The sequence below is a fragment of the Macrosteles quadrilineatus genome, unplaced genomic scaffold, assembly GCF_028750875.1.
Source record: "Macrosteles quadrilineatus isolate MER2022 unplaced genomic scaffold, UCM_ALF_1.0 Scaffold_8__2_contigs__length_117827958, whole genome shotgun sequence".
Lineage (NCBI taxonomy): Eukaryota > Metazoa > Arthropoda > Insecta > Hemiptera > Cicadellidae > Macrosteles > Macrosteles quadrilineatus.
In genome coordinates, this window is record NW_026542601.1 from 36,033,341 (window position 1) to 36,059,497 (window position 26,157).

The 26,157-nt window shown below is 33.1% G+C and overlaps 1 protein-coding gene across 1 annotated transcript in view; it reads right to left on the reverse strand.

Annotated features, from left to right (window-relative positions):
• LOC129001536 (sodium-independent sulfate anion transporter-like) overlaps positions 1–25,029 on the reverse strand; it is a 67,856-nt gene extending 42,827 nt beyond the window's left edge. Inside the window, exon 1 of the mRNA XM_054428862.1 lies at positions 24,907–25,029. The gene's annotated coding sequence lies outside the window, so the exon portion shown is untranslated. The remainder of the gene's footprint in view (positions 1–24,906) is intronic.
• Between the last annotated feature and the right edge of the window lie 1,128 nt (positions 25,030–26,157).

Genomic DNA, 26,157 nt, shown 5'->3' on the forward strand with positions numbered 1-26,157 from the left:
GATTCTGATTTTGCAAGTGGTTATGTATTAATGTTCGCAGGTGGACCTGTGACTTGGAGCTCAAGAAAACAGCCCATTGTAGCACTTTCAACAGCTGAAGCAGAATATATTTCCGCTGCTGAATGCTGCAAGGAACTTGAAAACTCTAATTAGTGAACTTACTAACAAGCCAGTGAAAATAACACTCAACATAGACAATCAAAGCGCAATGAAAATGATTCAATCTGGTCAAATGAACCGCAGAAGCAAACACATTGATGTACGCTATTACTTCATAAGTGAACAATTTCATGAAGGCCTGTTTGCACTCCAATACTGTAGGTCTGATGAACAGTTGGGTGACATTTTCACAAAATCTCTTACTTACCCTAAATTTCAAAAGTTCAAAGAAATCCTCATTAAAAGTTTAGCCTAATTTTGAGTTGAAACTTAGAAATAAGATGATGAGGTAAACAATGTACTGTAAATATAATGTAAATATTATTCATTAAATTAAATGGACTATAAATAGACAATCTAATAAAAACAGTGTATTTTCAAATATTAAAATAGTTTTTCAACTTTGTAAAACACAAACAATATTATTAACTAAGCTAGCAGTATGGGTTTACAAGAATCTAGCTTTGAGAAATATATAAAACATTTTATTCTTAAGGGGGAGTGTTAAATATAATATAAAAATAAAATGTTTGTTTAAGCCTGCCTATACTAGAAAAAGAACAGCTGTAATGAACTTATTAGAATAACAATATAACAATTAAATGGTGTGAAATAAACTATGTGTAAAATGTGTTTAAGAATCTTGTGTTAGTTTTGTGAATAATAATTTTGTTTGATTGTAAAAAAGTGAGTATTTATTTAAATATAAAAAGTAAGAAAACTTTTCAGTCGGAGTGTTTAGCAAAGCACTTTAGCTCACACAGTGTTGTACCTTTGTGAAGTAGCTAAGGTAGCTATCACGCAACAAAGCTATATAGATGTATAGCGTCTACACTTCTCCGGAATCTCCATGGTATTTACAACATACACAATAGTCACAGATTATCTTTAGGGATGGTAAATCTAATAGGCTATTTTTAATGTTTCAGTCATAAGTCCTCGTAAAAAATTATATTCTTGTAAACCTTTTTAGCGAATTTCCCATATAGGGAATAAGCTATTACCATAGTACTCATGGTAAGACCTGGACCCGGGACCGATTTACTTTTTCGTTTTGAGGTCCATAGAGTCCAAAAACACCATCCGTTCAAATTTATATATATTTATATGTGTATATGTGTCCATTAGCACGATAACTCGAGCAAAAATGATCGATTTTGATTAAATTTGGTATAAACGTGTAAACCTACATTTATTCGAACGAGTTCGCGAACCAGCATGATCGGGCTATGGGAACAGGGGTTAATGGGGGGTTTTATGGGGTAAAAATAGGTTTTTCCCATTTTTTACCCTGAAAACACAAACTTTCACAATTTATTTCCAAACCGTTTTGTAGAGTTTAAAAAAACAAATTTAGTATATTGAAGCGTTATTGTGCGCCTAATGGCTAAGGAGAAAATTCAAAAAAATTGTAAATTTAAAATTCCTATGTTATTCTTATGTAGAAAAAGTCAACTGTTGTAGTTTGCTTGTTTATGAACATATTTTGATTGAATTTGGAAAATACACTCATTTCTTAGTAAACTATTAACATTTTACAAAAACCCTACCTAAGTACTTGTTAAACTAATTATATTTAAATAGGGAATAAATGTGATATGATATTTTTAATGAGGCATTTTAGTGTAAATCCAATCAGGCAAATAGAAATTCGCTTAGTCTGCAGGTTTGCTGCGGCGGGGGTATTATATTACAAAACTGCAAGCCAAGTGTTACATACGAGAGCACAATTACTAGTAAAAGTGTACAGTACTTCAAAACTCATTTTACATCGATTACATAATGTTTGATTCTATCTTATGTAAGCAAATGACGAAATAACTGTATCTGGAGATACAATCGAAGATAGAGATTATGATCCGAGGGTCGAAGGTTCAAGAACGTATCACTTTGAGAGGGAACTTTGACATGAAAGTGTGGAAATTAAGTAAAATGTAATTCGATGCAATAATATCGATATGAAATTATCCTTTGGCATTTAATGAAGAGATGTCTTCAATACAGAGGTTTCTAATCGTATGAGTGAAATTCCTCTGCCCTTCCAATTCGGAAAAAATCATGTAAGAAACTAAACAAATAAATATTTTACATCACGGGCCTACCTACTGTTGGCTGTTCAATTGAATGTTCTTTTTATTTATAAACGTTATACAACTTTAACGTGGAATTTGTTGAATTGAATGTCTACTTTACTGTAGTTTATGTACGGCCATAGCTGATACATTAAAGATTGTGTGCCAATTAAGTAAGCGACAAATTTCTTTGAAATTTGCATTTTCAAACGAAAGTAAAAGTGACTGGAGAAAGCACACTATTGTCCAGATTACCACAGTTTTGCATTCATCAGGCTTAACGGTTTGTCAACAAAAGAATGAATCATCCCACTTTAGCATTTTAAATGTCTGTGACGAAAGATGGGTTAAGAAGAAAATGCGCGATGCTTATCATTGTTATGCATTAACCAGCTTTAAATAATAGTTTCGTAAGCGAGAAGCTTCATTCATTGCATCGGTAGTATTCCGTTACTCCTTTTGTAACCACGGCGAATTAGTTGAGGTGAAACCACAGATCAAAAGGTAGACAGTAGAGTAAGTTTACTATTTGTGGTTGAACTCATGGATGGATATTTCTGTCTAGTCTTTAAATGTATTAATTATTATTACGAGGTTTGATTGAATGTTTCATGTTTGATTTTATATTTATTGTTGTATAAAAAATAAAACTAGCTCTAGCCTATTGAACTTTTTGAACTCAAGATATTTATTTGGGAACCAAGGACGGTTTCAAACGGCAGAGCCTTTCGAAGAAGCGTTTTTCGGCGTGTAGTAATGCATTTTGGAGCAATGGCGTGCTCTAGTGTTATAGGTCTTTAATCAAATGCATTGGAATTGTATAGACTAATGAACTCGTTAGCACAAAAGACAGAGACCGATACCTGTATATCCAATCGCGTCAACTTTAATTGTTTCAATATTTATTCAGGAATAAACCAGAAAACTAAAAATAATCAAATATTACATATCTTTCAAATAACGAATGTAGAAATAAATCAAATGTACGACAACAATTGACGCCGATCAAATTGCTCAGAAAAACTCGCTGAAGATGCTCCGAGCGAGAACAAATCACTTCATTTTCTCAGAAGTTGCACGTTGCACACTGTAGAAAAACTAGTACAATTTTCTTCTCGTACTCCTTAGTAGATTCGGAGAAACAATATTTTGCCATTGTGCTGTTGGCATTTTCATTAATGTAGGGTCCACTTCCAAGAATATCGTATGATGGCGTCATCTCAATTAGCAGATTTTTACTTTCTCCCCTTATACATAGTATTATGGAGAAAGTATTTTAGAGTTTTGAGTAGATATATCGGTTTTGTCCCCCTGAACCCAAAAATGTATTTTCGAAGTGATGTCTGTTTGTGCGTGAATTGGTATGTGGGGTACTAATCCTTGGTATCTTGAGGATTTTTTACATTTGTTTTATTTGGATTTAGTGATTTTCCATAACAACCCATAAAATAACGGAAAATCACATTTACCCATAATGGCCAAGACGATTTTTACTAAAATTCGGTATGTAATTGTTTTTATAAATAACAAAAAATGGTACAACCCCGATCGATAAAATAATTATGGTTCAAAAGTTTTTGCAATTTTTGTGATTTCCCCATAAAATGATATAGTACCTCACACAGCTTACTCATGATTGGAGGTTGTTGATAAGCTAATGGGAGGAAGTATGTGTCAGGTTGCTGATACCGTTTACTTTCTTCCTCTTGATTTCCTCTTTTCCGTCGTTTTTATAAATATTACAAAGGAGTCCTGAGTCCTACTTGGAATCGAACCAGTATCCTTCATATTAGAAGGAGAGCAATTCAACAAAACAACTAACCTACCCTATTAATAGGGCAGGTTTCGAGATTTAAAAGGGGGGTTAGGGTATTCTAGGGTTTTAGGACAGGTATATTTTATTTACTGTTAGGTTATAGCATTGACTATATAACACTAGTAGTGTTATATAGTCAATGGTTATAGGTAGGATGTTGTGTATAGTTAAATATTTTTCTGGCACAGAATGCACGAGGAATACACAATTCACCATATTGTGATTGCTTGTACGGGAGTAACATACACAAGAAGCTGTCTTTCACTTTATTCGCAATGCTAATCAACAGAAAGATGCATAGCTATAGATAACACGAACAATACCGCACTGTTAGCTTATCTCAATATTTATGCAAAGGGTACGTACTTATAGTGGATACACATTGAATCTTTATGAGAAAGTTAGTGTTATATCTTCGATAGATATAACAGCTATTTTTAGAAATTTTGTGGGTTTCAACGTAAACTCGTGATAGTTTAAATATTTATTCTTCGATGAATATAACATTAAGTTTTAGAATTTATATTATTTAGCATAAGCCGTGTCGTCGTTTGGAGTTTGTTGACACACGTTTTATCATTATATATACATATACATGTATATATTATAATCCATGATTCCTTACTTGAACTAGGCTAAAACTTAGAACTCCTCTTCAAAGTAAGGATGTCCATTTTTAATCACTGAAGTCACAAAAGCCTTTGAATAAAAAATGTTATCAGCATAAAACTGTACAAGTAGTACTTTTCAATTCAGGTCGAGATAGTTTAAAAGTACCTATATGTATAAATTACATAGCCTGCCTAAACACAAATAGTTTCATAGGGTCGGTTGAAAAATAACAAAAGGTACCATGAAGTCAAATGGCATGTGGCACATTCATGATCAAACTGAAAAAGCTACTGAAAAATCATGATTTGTATAGTATCCAAGCTAAATTATATTTTGTCAGCTTATAGAGGTTTTCATTATATGTGGGTTTGGTTAGTGTACTTTTTATTTTGCGTTGCTCTGTAAAACTGCTTCTCTACTGACAAAACCCCTGTTAAGTAATCGCAATATTGTACTTACTGCATTTAAATAATCAAAATAGCGATTTCCAACTCACGTCGATGGAAATACCCGTATAATCTTAATCATTTCATTTTCTTGAAAGAGTTTATAATGGAATTGCAAATAATTCAGATTACCAACAATAGATAATGTGAGTTTATGTGTCGAACTGTGGTTGAACTCTAATGAATTTGTATTATTTACGCAACTCAAGTGTTTAACTGTAACAATTGTGAGGCGGTCTATGTAATAATAATTGGCTATGAACACGTGTTACTCATAGGAATGTTCTGGTTTCATGTGAGACATGTCTAAATTAGGAATGTACAATAATGTATCTCAGGCTACTCATAATTTAACATAAAAAACCAAGATGGAAGTTAATATACACATGAAACTGTATCAAGTAGATCAAATTACAGCAATTGCATGTGTTAAACAATTTGAATGGACAGATGCTAGAAAAAATACACAGGAAACTACCGCAATAAATAGGAAACTAATACGTGAATTAAATCCTTGGACCCTGATCAATAAACTTTTAAACATTCAATTAACACTCTTTGTTTTATTAACTATGTATTTCCAGTAACATGCGTTACAAACCATATTTTATTATTTAATTGTTAAAACATAATTATTTTATTCCAAAAAGTAAATGAAACAGTTTGTTCTCATGTAACCATTATAAAAGTGTGTCCATTTTGTCATTCTCTCACATATTCTTTTAGTTTAAACATTATGTTATCCTTTCACATTTCACACGCATTCATATTTCACTTTTCATTCATCTATATTTTCAATCTTTCAATATTTTATTGTCATGTCAGCATGTCAACCTTGTAAAAATGGTGTAACCGTAAATAAATTAGCCCTCTGGTCCTTTGAACTTGTTACCATTGGCTTTTCTCATTTAGTTCTCTTGCATCTCAATAATTAACTTTAATTTCTTTAAAAACATGTGATTACCATACCAAACATTAGTACCCACAACCCAGATAATGAATATTAGTCCTTCCTCTGTAACCATCCATTGGTCCTTCGAGTCGGATCAATGGATATTCTCATAATGGTTACAATAGAACATACTGTTCTATTTACTGGTTGATGTATCATATATTTTCATTTTCACAATTAAATATGATTGTAAACACTTACTTTGAAAAGATGTGTACAGTGGGTAAAACAGTGTTAAATACATGTTACCAAGTTTTCCGAACAGACACATAAATTAAATACACAGAAAATCATACCAACAAATGAAAATCGAACAAATATTTAAATTACCAGCTTGACCTTCTTAAATAAATTAAAATAAACAGGAAACTATTCATTGATAAAGTTAATAAGAGAACTAAAATGCGAATGGACATTCGCAAGGTTAAGTTCACAGCAAACTATATCAACAAATGTAACTGGAATCAAATTCATGAATTATTGATAGGTTTTCGGAACAGTGTTTCTCGTGTCCAAGTGTGCTGACCTTCTGATAGTTTATGTACGACAGTTTGTACTGTAGTACCGTAAACGCCCTATTTCCCCCCTCTCGGAGGTTAACAACCAGTTTCTTACTTTTACCTAGAACCTGCGTCAACTGGTCCCGGCCTTGGCCATCAACCTGCCAACCTGATGACGACGGGAGAAAGTAACGGAAACGTCGAAATGTTCTAGGTTATGTTTGCGATTGCCACTGGTCCAGATTGTCATCTATTATGGGAGATTGCATTGCATTGATTTATGGGGTTTATTTCTTGATCTATTGCTTGATTGTTGGTTTTTTCTTACCCCTTTTCTTGGTTGATGTTGGTTTGCAACCTCTCTGAAAAGTCTGTAGTAAATTGCAGATTTACAGCTTAATGACTTTCAAAATCGTGCAGATATTTCTACATAAATATTGTAAAATGTTTTATCGAGTTGCTGTAAACTACTATTAATTTAACAAAATATGGACACGGCTCAAATGGACAACGTGCCCTTCTGCACTTGTATTATTTTGTATTGTATTACACATTCGACTAATTTTCCAATGATTGAAAACATGTATGACAATAATCTCATGAACCTATGATGATCTGTAGAATAATATGATAAAATATAGACAAAAGTGGTGAAAAAGGCAGACAACAGCCCGTACAACAGATATTAGATAGTTCAATAAGAAATTATTGTAAGAGTTCTGTGATAAAAGGAATTTCCACTGATTTCGTAATGAAACGTTATATTGCAAAATATGACATGATACAGAAGAAAATCAATTTTAAAATCAGAAAATAACATTGCAAATACTTCTTCTGGACAACTCAGTAACTCCTAAGGGAGTATGTTTTATCTATGGTAACTCCCAATAAATGTGTGTTGTTTAAAACACGATTTAAAAATTAACAGCTGTTTCATTAAAAAGTATTATATGGCCAAAATGTAAACAAAGCTGTCGAGGGATCTTTAAAGGCTTCTGGGACAGAGCCCTAAGCGAATTTACTTCGTTTATCTTTTGATAACTCATCTACAGACGAAGACCTTTCTTTGGACACCTCTATAAAGTTTTTACGCCCAGCCGTTCTCCCAAATTAGTGGAGAAAAAGTTTCCAATTAAATATTTAGATTCCCCCATGTTAATCTTATGGGAGAAACCCCAACTTTGATGGAAGATCCTGCCCAAACTAATAAAGATATAAAAAAACGAAAAGCACTTTGCAAAACTACAGATCAGGGCCATTGTTTTGACATTTTAATCATCAAAATCGGTCCAAAAATGTGTGAGGAGTTCTGTTTACAAAAATCGGCTTAGCGCATTATATATATAGATTTTTAGTCAAAGATGAATAAGGTAAAACTAAACAGATGCTAGTGCCATCATTAATTTCGGATCACGTCTTCTGTACGAGAATTAATCAAGATACAATGTCGAAGTCAGTCCTTGTCCTAAAGCACTATTTACTACTGCACATATTATGACTGTGTTACTTACGTAATAGTATTCCCCCAAGGTGTTAATGATATTTAAATTTACAGATAAATATTTAAAATATCAATATTCATAATTAGTTACCTTGTTATTGTTAGTGATGGAGTTTGTATAGTGTCTCTCTCTGTATTTGTTTTATGCTGGTTTAAAGTAAACTATTAACAGAATCAGCGGATATTTTTTTCGAGGTTTTGGAAACTGACCTCGTCTTCCGGTGGAAAGGAACCTAAGTATAGTAGGACAACTTCAAGAAACGTTGTATCTTAAACATTCTTCATAAACCTTTTGTTTTACTTATCAACTGTGGGAAATGCCCCAATCAATCCTTTAAAAGAGGGGTTTAACAAAAATTATTGTTTCCCAAATAATTGCAATAAGAGTTTTATAATACTGTAATAATACTGTAACAGTAAACATTTGATTTTATATTTAGGGATAGTATTACATAAAACAATCATAGCTTTAAAACAAATTACTTGAGTAATTTAAGATAATCAACACTAGGGGGTTTGGGCATGATTAAATCTTAACTCTGGTAAAATAGAGAATCGTCATTTTAACACACATGATAAAACAATTAGTACACACATATCGACGATACTGACACACACGCACACTTGCGTTAGAATAATATTTCTTACCAATCATATAACCAGACCTAAGGTAATTAAGAAATATACAAACTTTAATTTATAATCTATATATATAAAAGGCAAAGCCCTCACTGACTGACTGACTCACTCACTCACTCACTCATCACTAATTCTCCCACTTCCCACTTACCTAGGAGGCTGAAATTTGGTACACTGATTCTTTAGGCATTAAATAGGAAAACTAAGTGGTTTTTATTCTGATCGGACTCTCGGGCTCCGCCCCCAGTGGCTCTGGAGTTTCCCATGTTAACCTAATGAGTACTCATATTTAAATGGAATTAATGAATCATAACAGCTGTTTCAATTAAACAAGTTGGTTCTGTTCTGTGATGTTCAATAGCATTAAAGTTACAAGGATTACCAACAGAGTGCAGCACTATTATTTTTTTTTTATTTATGACAACAGCTAATTTGCAACCAAAAGGTGAGTGAGCGTAGCGAACGAACTTCAACCAGGACGTGTGAGCGCAGCGAACGAGCTCCAACCTAAAGGTGAGTGAGCGTAGCGAACGAACTTCAACCAGGACGTGATTGAGCCATGCGAACGAGCTCACATATGAAGCTAAACGGGGCAAAGCCCGCGGGTACAGCTAGTACTCTATAGTTGCAATAACTATAATTTTTCGTTTACAATCCTACATTGGGTTTAAAGTATGGCCTCAAAGTAAGTATAACTCGTGTATATTACAGGTAATTTCTTGTGACATTGTGACAGGAAACAGGCGTGTGCAAGCACAGCCAAATAATTACGCCTCAAAGTCCTTGGAAGATTCAAACAGCTTGTCAAGAATATGTTTATTGTTTACCCGGGTCGCAGCACGCCAGCGTAATCGTTTCATTGATTCATTTGATATTTCCTCTAATCAAAATCAGTTACACATTCTACGACATTTTACATACCGGTAATCTAAAATTAAATTAAATTGAGATGTTCTGATCCTTATAAAGACTTCGATTAAGCGTAAGAGTCCAACCCATTTTCCTTCTTACCATCTGGAGCCGGTTTCATAATCAAACTATTAAGACGGTGACACACTATCGATCTTTTCCCCGAACAAGACCCCGAACCGAGCAGGGAGAAGGGAGAAGGGAGGTCGAAGGGAGGATGTTCGATAGTGTGTCACGGGTCCGTACACCGATCAAGACGCCGAACAAGACATCAGGCCGAGCAGGGAGACGAGCGCTCTGGAGGCGGTTTTTTGGCGAAAGATCAAAGAAAAGATCGGTCCGATGTACGGTCCGATGTACGATAGTGTGTCACGGTACATTTTTGCCCCGTACATCGTCGCGAGCGCCGCACCGAGCGGCCGCCTGCGCTAGCATTGATAGTTCTGATTTAATATGGCAATTAAACTCTTTAATTGGTAAAATAAATAAATGTTGGGTAATATGTTGCCGTTATATATTATAATCATTTAAGATGTAATGTTTGTGGTTTGTTTGGTCAAGGTTGAAAGTGTAGAAACCGTTAAATCAATTATATCAATAATATTAAGGTTGAATTAAGTAATTGATGTTGACTTAAATTCTTTCAAAAATAATATAAACATTAATATTATTAAAGGCAATTAAAATGATCATTCTGTAACGTTATTTCAATGAATAAAACCAATAGAAATCAATAGATATAACTAAGCATCCTTTCTAGAATATTTTATTTTGCGCTCTCACTCGCACACACTCTCTATCTCTCTCCAAACTTCCTTTTGCCGCGCTCGGTAGAATTCGTCTGGTCTTGGTCATGTTCGGGGAAATGTTCGGAGTAAAATTTTGCTGATATTTATCTCCCTTCTCCCTTCTCCCTGCTCGGTTCGGGGTCTTGATCGGGGAAAAGATCGATAGTGTGTCACCGCCTTTACCGTACTGTATTGGTAAATCAGAAGATCGCCCAATGCAAATCTAATGGAAATTACAAGTTATAACTTGTAACTTGTAGTTGATTATGAAAAAGCCCCTGTCATAAAAAAAGTTACCATAATTCACATATTTTACACGTTTTTAAATGTACAATTATCAGAAACAAAATTCACAAAAATATCAATATTGTCTGTACTTAGCATCGGATTAAATGCGTAGAAAAGACTCTAGAAATATACTGTAGAAAATATATACAGTAGCTCACCATTGGTTATGCAAAATCTATTGCTTTCGTTTTATACTACCGTCTCTGGTTTATTTCAATCAGCTGTGAGGCAGATTCGATAAAATTACTTTATTAAAATGTAAACCAGGAAAATAATGTAAATGTTATGTAATTTTCTTGAAGTTTATGTATGAGTATGGATAAACTATTTCCCTTACCATCTCAGCAATACATAAAAAATCCCAAACGTTCCACAGCCACCGAATCGACAGTTTGTAATCACAACTATACATCACAACTAATAACAACTAAACCTTTGGTTTTTCTTTTGCGCATGAACTTGACTCGTCTCCCCACAGATATTTGTGACGCGCTGAACTTACTAGCAATACTGTCGATGAGTCAGAAACATCGGTTAACCATTAGGCTAAATGGTGACAGCTAGAAATGGTGACGTCAGGTTTCCTAAAATGAGGAAATAAGCTGTGACAATACATTAATGAAAGTGTAGGAGCAATAAAAGTGACACATAGTTTGGAAAGTACATAGGAAAGTTAGTTTTCACAACTGTATGAGTTTGTGGGAATAACCAATAAAAGAAACGTCAAACGTCATGTAAAATTAGTTATAGTAGCATCTTAGTACTGCCATTATTATCTATTACACCCAATTATACCTCATAAATTTGATTGGAGACAATAGGGGCTAAATTTGACTACGGATTATATCACTACAGGGTGTAATTTAATGAACAAGTCCGTCGCGGTTAATTTAATAACCAAATCGAAACAAACTTATAAACATGATCGTTCCATTGTTTTAATTAACAACTGTTTAGGTCGAGTTACCGGAAGACTGCTCCGCGGACAACTACCCCCAAGCAGGTTCCTACGGCATGTTGACGTCAGAGATCGGGGTGCAGTTTTCCAGTCACGGACACTCAAGTTTCGTTGTCTAAACTAAACCACAGAAAACGTAAGTACGTTTTCTGTGACTAAACTAACCTAGCCAACCAAACTTGCTGTCACATTTCAAAATGATATGCCTCGCATGCCTTTTCTGTTATCAAACGGAAAATTAATTACTCGAATTAAAATTACAATGATAATTATTACGTATTTAACTTTAATACATAGCGTCACATTTTGTTAGCGGGGAGTAGTATTCCAGTCACGGACACGGCTCCCATATTGGTTAGTTGACAGATTTCATGACACGTTTCACCTGGGGGTTTTTTATAAATAAAATTAATAAAAAGTTCTTCTACTGCGTTTAGTAGACTGGGCCATGAAATCACCATCTTAATACAATTATGAAATGATTAAATGATAATCACTTTTAACCTACAATAGTTACATCTAGTGCTGGCAGTTTCAAGTGTAGCTTGGAATGACGATGAAACTTTAGTAGGCCTACAGTTCAACATTCGAATTTTCAATTTTTAAACGTTGCCGACAATGTAGTAAGAATTAATATTCAGACCACGTTCAAAACAACAAACCCAACACAAATGCGCTAAAATGAAAAATACAAATTACCATTTCGAATCTGTTTCTACACAAATTAACATTTTACCTACAGCAGTCGTGCACAGAACCTCGAAATTGTTTAGGAACAAAATCAGAATTTATTGTTCATACTTGTGAGTAATTTGCGCACATTTGTTCATGGACAAGACAGTTGCAATCTGTGGTTGAAGGCGTCGAGGAAACTTTCCTAGTGCGAATTTGTCTACTTTAAGGTTTCATTATACATTTTTTATTGTATTTTGTACACACTTATGTCAATTTTGACGACAGTTGGTATCGTGTGTTATCTGTATGTTAAATTGTTTCAAATGAAAAGAAATTAAGTCCAATCAACTTCCATTAAGTTTAATTGTCCAATAACGTAAGATTGTGTATGCCGTTGGTGAATAAAATAAATAATTTAATCGCTACTTATGTTTTGGTTTGAAATATTTTTTTATATTTGAATAATTATCACGAAAACTGAGGCAATATTTGTAATAATGAATTACACATCCTCGTGGTATAGGACATTTGACACCTTTAAATGTGTAGCCCACTGGTGTATGAGAGTAACATGCATAAATGTATTAAAGTTGCTAATAACAACTAATTTTTAATGCCTTGTAAAATTATGAACACGAGTGTGAATTAACGCTTCTTTGGTTAGGTAGGGGATACGACAGAAGTTTCTGAATATTTAGTGTCTATATACACTTGATCATTTTAGCGGAATATAGCTTGTTGTGACTTAGGCTTATGTTTAAAAATATGTTATTTATAATTGAGTAACAATCTATGTGGGGTTTGGTTGACTTACAGTATAATGGTATCCAATAGTCAATGGTTTAACACAACACATGGGTTAGGACCACTTAATCTTTCTTCTTCCGTATCTTTTTTTCATTTTTTCTCTAGGAACTATTTAAGTAAAAACGCCACTGGCATATACATCCAGAAAGAAAAAAAAGAAACATAATTAACAATATACTAGAGCTCGCCCCATGGTTGAAAACTCGACCAAAAGTATGTATTGTGGAAACTTCTCTATTTTCACCCCACGCTGTAAATAAAACAAGTGATTGAAATTTCATTCACTGTTTATATTTTGTTGTTATTTCGTCACCAACACGGTAACTCATAAAGCCCATGTTAATTTTTTTTAATTTTTAAATTAATTTTTTTGTTTTTTTTTCTATCTTAATTTATAAAGGGATTCTGCACATCTACAGGCAAATATCTTTTTAACAGTATTCGTAGATTTTCCCTGCAATGCACAGGAGCTGAGAAAAAGTTTTCAATAAACGTGCTCGTCTATATAGAATTAGCTCCATGTTAGATCTCCATAAAAAAGTTGAATTTCCATTTTGACCCATTAACATAAATATTCTCAAAATACAAATAAAACCTGCACATATAGAACTGATTACCTTTCTTTTGAAACAACCCGCGTGTAATTAGGTCCAGTAGTATCGTCAGGCTGGCTGTCAAAAGTCTTTTAATATATAAGAAAGATGTCTTCTAGTATAATTTGGAACATATCTATTAGAGGGCATCTGAAATTCTATAGTTTTTTTTTAATGTACCATTAAAAATAGATTTGAGGACCTGTTAAAACAGCTGACCATACTCTTACGCTTACCCAAATAACAATATTATGTTATGAACATCAAGTGGATCTGTGAAGTTTTCTAGATACCTTAAGTCGTCTACGATCTTTTAAATAAACTGCAGCTTTCTTAGAATGTTTAAATAGCCTATTTGAATTCTTCTCATGAAGCGAAAGTTGTTGGTTCGTGTCCAAATAACCTTAAGCAATGTTCCGAACTCTACCTGTACTTTCCAGTGGTCAGTGTAATGCAAGGAAACAGAAAATTAACTATTCAGACTTAATAAGGTAAACAAAAACTGAACAATGTTTTCTGAAAATGTAATGAAAGATAATACCCAGATAGTACCCAGTATTATTATGGACCTTTTTCCGATTCTTAAATTTAACCGAGGACTTAGCCCTTTTCAAAGTGATTACACTATTTAATACTTTGAAACTCTTTAATCAAATTAACTGAAAAGCTTTGTTGAGCTTAACGTTTATTCATTCAGTAACAATACTATAATACACAGCAGCAAAGTTATAGTATATTTCATAACAAGAGTAAAAAGTTATTCATTAATTCATTACATATTGAGACCATGTAAATCGAGCACTTGAGAATATGTATGGACCCACTTTCACTCGTGTTTTGAACGTTACTTTTCGCTTCACTACAAAGAATAATTATTTCTTTATTACAAAACTCAATGCTTTTTTTGGTCATGCCTTCAATTTAAAGGCTTAATGTTAATATTTACTTTAGTTAGTAAAAATTTAAACAGTTGAAAAACAATAACAAATATTTGTTTGTTTTAGTCGGCAAAATCCAAAAAATATAGTTAACATTACTTTCGCATAGTGAAAATTCTTTTACGCCACACTACATTATTTTGACGAACTTCCCACGCAAGGATTTAGTCCAGAAAACAGCTGTTTGCCGCCAGCTTATTCAAATGGGGTTTCATTGCGTAATACTGTTCTGCAATGGGTTTTACCGGACACCAATCAGCTGATTATACTGTATTTGCGTGGCAATGATTGGTTATAAACAAAAACATAACTTCTCTTAGAGGTTATGACTGGTGATGTTTAGTCCTTTAGTTGGTGGAAATATACAGACTGTCCCAAAAGTCCCGGACCGGTTTAATATTTTCTAAACGACAACAGATAAATCAATAAGATTTGGTACATCAACACCACACCTAAAAATCTACTTTTTTAAGGAAATATCAATTTCCTGTCACATTATGGGGACGTCCCGCAAGGAGTCAGAAGGAAATCTTAAATGGAAGCATAGGTTGACATGTACATCAAATTAAAGGTCTTTACTAGCAGAATATAATGCCGCAAATTTGAACTCAAACGGACAACCAAGTCAAGAATGACAGTGGTTTAAGATTAATTTAATTTGCATTTGGGGGCACAGCCCTAGGAATCGGAAAAAAATTGTTAACGTAAGCATAGGTCGATATGCACATCAAATTAAAGGTCTTCACTAGTAGATTACAATGCCGTAAATTCAAGCTCAAAAGAACGCCTGAGTAAAAAATTGCAGTCGTTCAAAGATTCAAAATGGCACGTTCAAGAAATCTTTGAACGGCTGCCATTTTTTACTCAGGCGTTCTTTTGAGCTTGAATTTACGGCATTGTAATCTACTAGTAAAGGTCTTCAATTTGATGTGCATGTCAACCTATGCTTCTATTTAAGATTTCCTTCTGACTCCTTGCGGGACGTCCCCATGATATGACAGAAAATTGATAGTTCCTTAAAAAAGTAGATTTTTAAGTGTGGGGTTGATGTGCAAAATCTTATAGATTTATCTGTTGTCGTTTAGAAAATATTAAACCGGTCCGGGACTTTTGGGACAGTCTGTATAAGAATTTGTAAGAATTAAGTAGTATGGCGTAAACTATCGTACGTAACTCGTCCAAAATGTGTGTACCGGACTCGTATGGTAATCCCGTACTCGACTTCGTCTCGCACGGGAACGACCACACTCGTCCGGTAAACATTTATTTTTAGGACTAGTAACGTAATATACTATTTCACCACACTATGATGTTTTTGGCTGTATTACATACGTTAATTGGTGGCTGAAAGTTACGTTTTGCTGGCCATGCCAGCTGTCATCGTAACTTGGGGACCGAGCAGGTTTTTACAGCCCGAGGCCGCAAAATCAGCTGTCCGCTTACTTACTTAAAACATGAATGCATTTTAAATACACAATCAAAATCCATAGCATTGCAATAGATTGATTGTGCAATAGCATTGCAGTTTATTGTCACCGCTGCCTAGCAAATATTTATTATTTTTTTGCTGATTCTTCATTATTTCTTCACATAACCTTAAATTTGTAGTTGTGTTGACTATTATAAGTGTGCATTATTATTGTGGTGAATAGTGGTAATAGGGTATTGTGTGGTGAAAAATAGCATTCGTACCACGGACCAAAATGGTTTTGTAGCTCTCAGGCAAAACCTCATTTTCGGCCCTAGGTACGAAATATACTATTGCCGTAGTAAACAATGTTATGATAGATTTTCGCAGGTGATAATCATGTAACGAAAACAGATCGTTTCACAGTAGTGTAGAAAACAGGTAATTTCACAGTAGTGTAGCGACAATATAATTTTTATACCTAATACTAGCAGTTTTTTCAGCCACTTTAAAAATCATTCAGATAAGTAAACTTTCTGTTACAAAACTTGTGTAAAGCTCATTGTTTCACAATACAGCATTTAAAACACCAACAAACAAGTTATATTTTTTTTTGTTTTATAAAATCGATTCTTTAGAAAACCTTTTTGATATTGTCGGCGGGAAATATGGCTTTTTGTAAATGATAACAAAGCTTTTCCCTCAGCCATTAAGCCGCGTAAACTAATACTGTAAACACAGATAGAGTTGAAAATGAGTTAATCTAAACCCGTCGAGGTTGAACTTGATAAGTTCTCTCATTAAGTTCCGATTGAATGTCACTCACTGACTATCAGTGAGCAAAGTTATCCTAGAGCAGGAAACGTTTGTAAATGTTCCTGAAAGATTGGTTGACTAAAAAATTGCTATTTATTTACATGATACATGGTAGGTCTGATTCTCATAGATGACTTTTCAACTAATATTAATCAACAAATGTAAAATTTCCTCCACTACAAGTATTAGTTTGGTTCATCTCTTGAATTTCTTGAATTTTCTTGAATTTTTGGTTCGTTTCTTGAATTTAATCTGATCGTTAGAAAGTGTGTTAAACACAGGACCATATCAAACTACAGACAAATTCTATAGCTTTCTTTATTGTTTATTTTGATAAATTCTATACGGAAGTGAATCCTCAGCCAATTTATAATTTTCTCAACCTGTAAAAATTGAAATTTTAGTCTCTATAGTCCGATATACCGATCTACAATAACTATAGTCCGAATGATTGAACCTGTCGCCTGATTATCCGTCTACCTGGGAATGAGTGACAGGAGACATGTTTCAAGGTACAGAGTATAGTAAAACGACAACTATTACTATAACACAAACACTATTGATATAATTTTGTACTCTCTCGTACTTTGTCGAGGTGTCGATCATCTGAGGACAGTGTTAAGGTGTGTTTCTGCCCGGTAGAATGAGTTATAATGTTGACTATATTCTTAATTTACAATTATATTATCCAATACAATAACTATTGCGAACAAATGGAGCATATTTTTTTGTTCATTGTAGTAACTTATCTTCTAACATTATAACTCAAGAGTAGCGATCAAAATAGGTTAATTTCCCCTAAAATCATAAATTAAAATTGAATTGGCATAAGCTCACCTAAGCACTATCGAACATGTTTCACACATCAGAAACAGCTTCAGATTTAACGATACGATGTGAAGTCTACTTACAGCAGTATGCGGAATTGGGTGTTACAAACATAAATTTTAGCTGCCATTAAATCAATCAGCTTTCTCCGTCATAAAATGTCTTAAGACAACGAATGTCTTAACGAACCTAAAGAGTCTGAACGACTGTTGTTTTATTGCAAAGGACAATAAACTTAAAGAGTCTATAAATTTAATGTGAGTACAACCTGTAACTAGAGTCTAGAGATAGCCTACACCCCCATTTCCCATTTCAATGTTAAATATGTAATTTCGACTATTGATAGAGCTAGATATTCTATCCTTATGTTAAAGTGAATCCAGCAGAATTTAACCAGTCGAAGTTGAATTGAACCGCCGTCAGAGTGCGTTGATGATGAGCAGTACAGATTTATGTCGAATACGAGCAGGTTTTAAGAAAAGGAAACAAAAATTCTTCCTGTTAACCATCTTTGTGTCTCATAAATTAACAACATATCAAAAGTTAAACATAAAGTATAATTTTGATAGTAGCGCCCTCTGTGAGAGGCTCTCTTAACTAAATTGAATTAAAATTTGCTAGATCTGGTCTATTTAGACGAAATGTCTAAATTAAGTATCGAAAAGTCAACGATTGATTTGGTCAAACTATAAAGGCAACCTATTGTGTCATACAGCATCTTCAACTCCCTATGATAACAATTTGGAAAATAAAACTACAATATTTTTGCAACGAGGGTCTCCTTCAACAACATCAACAATTGAGTATAAAACTGGCTGTGACTGGTCTATATAGAAATTGAAAGTCCGAAATATAGACCAATCGTATACGTTATTTCAAGTAACAAGTACATACAAGTTGTTCTAAAGTGACACTCTAAATTCAGATGGAACAATTACAATATTTCCCCTTGAACTGGTTTTTAACCGACCTTCATTTAACCTTAGCACGGTTCCATGCATAAATTCGTGGAACTTTTGCACAGCTGTCGTGGAGTGAACTAACTTCAGTTTTTAACTACACTTGAAACAGTAAATACCAGTCATTTACTCAGTCAATCTTACACTTATATAAAAACTCAAATCCATTGCTGTTTAATTACAATATCTTTTAGAAATTTAAATGGTCTAGTTAGGAAGTGTGGGTGTACACCAGTAAGATGCGGTATCTACTTTGCTGACGAAGCCTACAACTGCTGACATTGCTGAGCCTGAAGAAGGGGGAATGAACTATGCGAAACTACGTCATCTCTAGCATAACCATGGTGGGACAAGGTAGGCGTTGTATGTAAATGGAGCTGGGACGCATGGTAATAGTTTAGTAATTATACTACTAAATGCATTTGATGATTTGAAAAATACCATTTACAATTTTATCGCAACTCATTCGGTTTCACACGATTAAAATGTTAATATTGCATATCTTAATATCTTCTAAACTTACACATAGTGTTTTAAATACGAAAACTGGTTATGAATAAATTTTCGCCAATATAGTTCATTCACGCTTATTTCCAGCAAACTCTTTTTATTCAATTTCGGTCAAAGACCTGAGTGAAAGGAGTAAGTGAGAAAGTCATCCGCCCATGTGAAGCTCACCTACTCAACAGTAAAGTATATAATCAACGGTATTGAGTGGTGCAACTCGTAACTTACACTTCATGCGTTACTGTTCGCGGGGTTAGAAAACATTGGCATGTAATGTATGCGCCACATTCACTCGTGTAGTATATTATGTTCTTAACTGTGTATTGCTCCATTAAATTGATGATTGTATGGCTTCTAGCTGTATGGGTTTCCTCACTTCAATGTCCTACCTTCCTTTTATTTATAGGTTGACTAGTAGGTTAATGTGGGATCCGAGCCACTAGGTAACACATTAATGGCTAAAACCAAAGATTCTTGGCTGGATTCGAACCCGCTGTCTTCATGGCCGAAGTTTCGCACTCTTGGTACGATTGAAAATTAAATATAATTGTTTTTGATATACAGAATTGGAAACTTATGATACAGAAAACATTTTCTTTTTTCTTAAAATGCATTTATTTCTGAGTGAATGTAAAAAATTTTGTGATCCTACAAATTAAATTAAAAAAACTTTAACTTTCGGTTTAGCTATTGCGATTAGAAAACTAAGAATGGTTCAACCCAAAATCATTACTATGAAGTAAATTCTATATAAATTTATTTATTTATAAAAGTGTTTATAAATTCTCCTATGTGTTTAGGAGATGTGTAGACATATTTATGAGGCAGATTTCTATATTCAAGCGCTCTTTACAAAACGTAATTTGGCTTGATAAATGTTTTTGGAGAACATATTTTTCCGTCACCAACCAGAAATTTGACTTTCAATTCGATTCATTTTTTTTAGACTTTACCACCACAAATACATAACGAGAGTTCTTTTTAAGTAGGACTACAAACAATAGTATAAACATTTACATGGTTAAATTGCACTAAATGTGTCTCAGAACAATTCATCTTTAATATACTACCCTGCTACCCTTAAATACTGTATTTTAATTTAGATTTTAATTAAGAAGTGGAACAAAACATTTAGTAAGTAATGGCTCAACCATAAAACTACTTAAATCCATTATCACATGAATAATTGAATACATATATTACAAGACTAACAAAATAAAATTTACATTAACCTAATAACTAATCAAGATAGTCTTGCTACGTAAAATCCTAATCAGACAATTTATCTTACAAACTAATCATATGAGTAATTTAACACAATAATTACAGCTATTTCGGGCGATATTGCAGGCTTATCTCTAAAATCAACGTGATCAGTAGAAATGGCGACCGTGACACTTTGGGAAAATAAGTTACGTAATAAATTTTATTTTATATCAATTAATAACAAATTGTACATTTATTTCATACAACGTCGATATAACAATTTTCAGGTAACTAGAACTAGATTGTAAACACATTGAATGAGTTGTAACGTTGGTATAGTTTTAGTTTATACACATACAACTGTTGAAATTATATGAAATGGGCTTATTTAATAAATTATATGTAATTTTACATAGGTGAACATGTAATATTATCCCATAAAAATATTAATCGCAAAAATTTTACTATGACTACCAATTGAGATTGGGTGCAACTGGCTTTAAACAAATATAAATACTGTAGAATACATTAGACAAGCTTAAAATGGTTAACAGAGAGAGATGCATTGTTGCTTAATATCGGTTACTTAATAAGATCAGCTGTTTAATAAAATTTAACAAAATCAATGTCAACGTTTTACTCATATTTTGATAAATTAGAGAAGTAAAAAAGGCTAATTAATTTTGGCTCGTGCAAAAACGGCATTTAAAAATTAAAGTAAACAGCATAGAAAAAAATTACCTGTCAAAATTTACTGCTATATTTTTGTAACCGGTCCATGATAAAAATGAAATTAAGTGTACAGTTACTTTTGGAGAACACAGGAAATTGCACTTATGAACCTTTGTTTACTTCCAGCTGTTATGATCAGCTGATTTTTCAAGGTCACAAATCAGCTGTTTCTCAATAGCGGGAGCGTTACCCGTGAACTAACCTCTAAGCCACCATTGTCAATGTCACCTGGTAAACATTTTATTCCCATATAATACAGCTGTTGAGATAATAATATTGTCCTGAGTTTAATCAAATTAAAGTGATTCAAATAAATGTATAATAATTTTAGGTATAAGGTTACTGAATTCATTAAATAAATTTCAAATTCCGTAATGTAAGATACAAAACCATTTTTATCTGATGTTACAAATTGCTAAATGAAATGTTACGAAAACAAAAACCCCAGCACGTCGAGTTTCAGAGTAATGGAGGGCAATACGGCATAAAAAGAAATCAAGTATACACGTTAAAATCTTATAAAATATTGTAAATCACATAATTGGTCTCAAAAGCTTAAAAAATAGAGACTCTCATATACAATCTCTTTGATTAGATTTGTATTTCTTGATTTGCATTACCTACGATTTCATGGTGTCCAAAAATAAATAAACAATTTTACAAAAACTCACTAAAAAACTATATTAGTATGTTCTGTTTTAGCGAATGTTCTATATTTATATAGGAGATGAAGCTATTGCCGTAGGTCTCATGTTAAGACCTCAATTTATTTTTCGTGTTGAGGTCCCCAGAGGCATAAATACCATCCACATGGCCATCATTCTATATATAAAAAAGACTTCATTATCTTAAATGTAGCAGCAAACCTACATGCTCATAAAACCTAATGTTTTTTAAATAGTAAATACACCTAACTATTCTTTGGTAATTTTTTAGTGATAAATGTGTGGAGACTTCACACTTTCTGCTGTGGGGGTGTTTTATTTATCCTATTTCATATTGTGAAGTTAATTTACTCAATTTCTTTAGACTGCGTAACGTTCTCCTGATATGTAAGGTTCACAAAGTGGTTTTATTATTCAACTAATATGTAACATTTTTAGACATATTGTGACTGTTACGTCAAAGTGTATTCCAGAAAATATTTTGCACCAAATAAAATAGTTCTATGTTGAAGTATAAAACAATATATGCACTTATGAATCTGTTAAAAACCAAATCAAATCATATTATTCATGTAACGCACAATGTGTACATTGTATACCGTTATTATATGACTCCAAAGTAGAAGTGAAGGAAAACACAAACTAAGTTTGAAACTAACCAAGAATATGGAAATAGTCCTACAGAAAAAAGTTTAAATGCCTTACAAACATGTATCTCTTCTTGTTGTGGCTAGGTAGATGTGTAAGATCACATCTACGACTAAATTTAAGTCATAAACCCTTTTTAACAACACTATTATTTCCTACTTGAACCCATACTGTCCCCGCGTAGGTATGCTATGAGATCATTCGGGTTTTACAGTGCCAACTGCACTTCAGTTGGTGTAAGCGAGTTCACTAATTGCTGGAAACCAATTTGAAAGCACGTGTTTGTAAATAATCTGTCACTTGGCACTAAAACAGTCGAAGTACTTCAACTTCGAAGCTTTGGAACTGTTAAAATACTTAGCAGATTGATCGAGGTCGATTTCGCGTAGGTGAAACAGCGAAACTTTAATTGAAATGTTCCAGGTTTTAACAGATGGGAATAAATGATACACATTGCATAACAGTTTCGCTATCGACGGTAATGTTAATTATGTTTAAATAGAACTATACATTCCATTCCCACGTTAAAGGCGACAGTTTCAGATTATAAAAATAATTTAATTTAATTGAACTCTATTTTATCCAACTTCTTATCGAACCCAAACTGAACGTTTAAATGTTATATATTCCATAGAAATTAACATTGCATACACTATTAAGAGGGAATTTTATTTTACTTTAGGTCATTTTGTTCTTATTCATATTTGAAAACTAAAATTATGAATCTTGTCCATAGAAATGGAGTCTATTCTATCTAAAAATCCAAATAATTTGTCACAGACTACACAGTTGTATTTGAGAAATCGTGCCTAGTCAAATTAATATGTAAGTTTTAAATTATAGACATGATAAACGAAAGGTTCTAAATTATATTTAGCTAATAAAAGCGTACGTATCTGAAATATCTGTTGGGGCTTACTAAAAGCTAGAAATTTCATAAAATATAAAGTTACGTTGTTTTATAGTTTGAAATTAAGATAACAACTCAATAGTTTCACTTAAACAGACGGTTTTCATTTAAGAAAACTAGGGAGTTTCGTTTACAATTTCAGTTCAGACTGCATACACAGTAAGAACGATAATTGGTTTATAAATCAATTCGTTTGTAAATATAATACGTTATTGTAAATTTTTCTTCTCCCCATGCTGAAAACAGCATTACTATTCACATTTTAAACGTTAAATATTTCCAAAGCCAGTATTTCGGTTCGTGAAAAAATCATGTTGAGACTCATCGTGTATAAAATGCAATCTTGAAAAATAATCATATCGGAACATAACATATTACAAAGCAAACAGAACGAATTACTTTGAAATCTCCTTTAGTTGATAATTTTGTGTTAGCATTTTGATTAGAGTACCTCAGGAAACGAGGGGACAAGGCTCAATCTTCTAGGAAACTAATTTAGTTCCAGGATTATTATCTTGTCATACTGCACTTTATTCCGGTTTGTAGACAGTTGACAAACGAACCTATGGCTGCTTACTTTGACAGTTTATTTCTGAGAAACGACTGTGTAAAAAGGACACGGTCTTTGCGAAAGCCAAATAGACAACATAACAGTAGTTTCTAGAATTTAGTTGATAACATTATTTTTATTTTAGATACCATCATAGTTTTGCGGTTCAAAAAGCAATACTTTGCGTTTTTATGGATCATGTCAATACCCTTGTCTTTGTATCAATTGTTGACATTTACAATTAATAATTATAAAATTAATTACCAAAAACTACGGGTTTCCACTTCTAAAAGTATTTATAAATTATACAAACGAACATTATCATTTGCAGTGTGTCATTTATCTATTTTAAATTAGACGTTTTTGCTTCGTACTGTACTGACGCAAGTTAAATAAAAAAGTCAAGATTTAATGTATCGGAACATACGTAAAACTGGCTAATGAATAGTTTTTCATTCTGCAAAGTCTGTGATTTCTGTATAAGCCTTCATCTTATCTGTGAAACACCTTATTAGCTCTAAAAAACCTCATTATTTTGGAACTTCTCATTAAGTCAATGTTTATCTGCATGGAAAACATACTGTGACCCTCATTACATTTATAACTAACAAAGATTGATTCGTTGTGAACACAATTTATGAAGAAAGGCTTACTGTATATAAAAATTTGTTATTCTAAAATTATTTATTATGTGTCACAATTTCTGCTCTGTCGTGATAAAATAAAATTTAGTCCATCTTAAACGTACACATATTTAGGATTTTCAGTATGAATATTTATTTAATTCGCATCCATGATGGTGTTCGAAAATAATGTATGACATCATACTGTGTTTTTTTTTGTGCTGTGCATATTTAATTCTACATTATGCACAACATTTCTCACATACATTACTTAGACATCACACGGGGTAATAATAACTGTTGTAAATAAAAATTTGATAAATTCGTATAAAACCAAATTTAACTTTCGGTGTAAAATAAAAAATATATATTTAATCAAAATAAAATTGAAAATTACTTACGTTCTCAATGTGGTTAACTGATATCAACACCGGTAATCGTACACGAACACTGACTATTCGCCACCACACCGCGAGGGAACCGTCGTGCAAATGCGCGAACGACCAACTGTCCAACAACGCTTGCGAACGCTGATGCCTAGCGTTACAACTGTGCGAGCGGAAAGTTCACCAAGCAGCCGCTAGGCGCCGACACAGCGCTGCAGTATCACTCCCCTCCCCATGATGCACTGCGCGTGCGCAATGAGGGGGTGAGTTGAATCTAGGTTAGGTTCCTGTTTGTTATTGTTGAACATATACTTATCTACGTCACGCATCCACGTTTGTTGGCTTTCAAGAGTTCAAAGAGAAAATAAAATACATTATATCCACGAACACAAGCTCAAGACTAGCTTCCGGAGATAAAAAAGTAAAAATATCTTCAGGATCTCTTAAAAAAAAGGTGATAGGCTACAAAATTAGCGAAGATAAATGGATATAGCAGCGAAACAATAGGTAACATGTTTAAAACAAAAACTCTAAGAGAAGACTTTAAGCTTGAAAAGAGAAAATATATGAATTACTATGTATATTTTACACTACCATATTTAACAAGACATATCGGAAACCATTTAACACCTAACTCTACAGATTATCACACACAACGAGGGAAAAAATAAAAGAATTGTATGTATACATTTTAACTCTCAAACATTGACACAACAACCAATAAGTGATAGTGAACTTATAATTTTATTTATAATAAAAAATCGAAATACCATTGGTAATTTTTCTCTAGTTTAGCAACCCTGTTATGGTCGGAGACAGCACGAGATCTTGGGATAATGACGTCATCCCATGCTTCAAGGTCACCCACCGTAGTGTTCCGCTATATTGTTTACGTGATTTAGATATCGTTAATAACTTAACAAAGTTCCGCACTTTGATGTTTGATTTGTTTACTTCTTTTCAGACAAAGTTCATCTTCCCTAACCATTTAAATCGTCTAAATTTATTGTTATTTTTTTAATTTATGCCATAAAACCACTTACCTACAATATTTATTGTGTTTTAGTTAGGTTTAAGTTTTTCCATAACTCAAATATTCATATGGATTTTGTATTAGCTTACCTATTCAATAAAACAATGTCTTTATACTCAAGCGTCGCCACGGGGAAATAGCTTAAAAGAAAAAGTGTAACGTAGTTCTAAATAATCAAAGTTAGAAAACAGTTTCCCCACCCATCTTTTATCGTAGAAGCAAAACTTAACTGT